Below are 472 nucleotides of genomic sequence, written 5' to 3' on the forward strand. Positions count from 1 at the left end.
CCCACGCCCACGGCTGGCTCACGCCCACACGCAGGTCAGCCTGAAAGTCCAACGCCTGGCAGCCTTGGTTTCAGCTCACTCAGCACTGCTGATGCATTTATGTACAGTCCTATTTATTACTGTGTGAGTCCCGGATGTGGCGCCCGCCCGCGCCCGCGGACCTCCTGCTGCGGTCCCCTCGCGCCCCTCGGCCGCTCGGACACGGAGGCCCCAAGGACCTCCGCTGAGCGTTGGCCAAGGGCAGCCCTGCGTGCCCTCGGGAGGCGTCGACGGCCGCCAGTGCCCCGCCCCAGCCCCGCCGCGCCAGGCGTCCCTCCGGCGCGCCGCCCCCAGGAGCGCGGCGCCCGGGGCCCGCGGCTCAGCCCGGCTCGCCGCCTGTGCCCCGGCCGCCGCGCGGAGACTCCGGCGCCGGGGAAGAAGGAGGAGCAGAAGGAGGAGGAGAGATTCGCCCCGGACGGAGGGAATGGCGGGG

Source organism: Penaeus monodon, chromosome 24, assembly GCF_015228065.2.
Source record: "Penaeus monodon isolate SGIC_2016 chromosome 24, NSTDA_Pmon_1, whole genome shotgun sequence".
Taxonomy (NCBI): Eukaryota; Metazoa; Arthropoda; class Malacostraca; order Decapoda; family Penaeidae; genus Penaeus; species Penaeus monodon.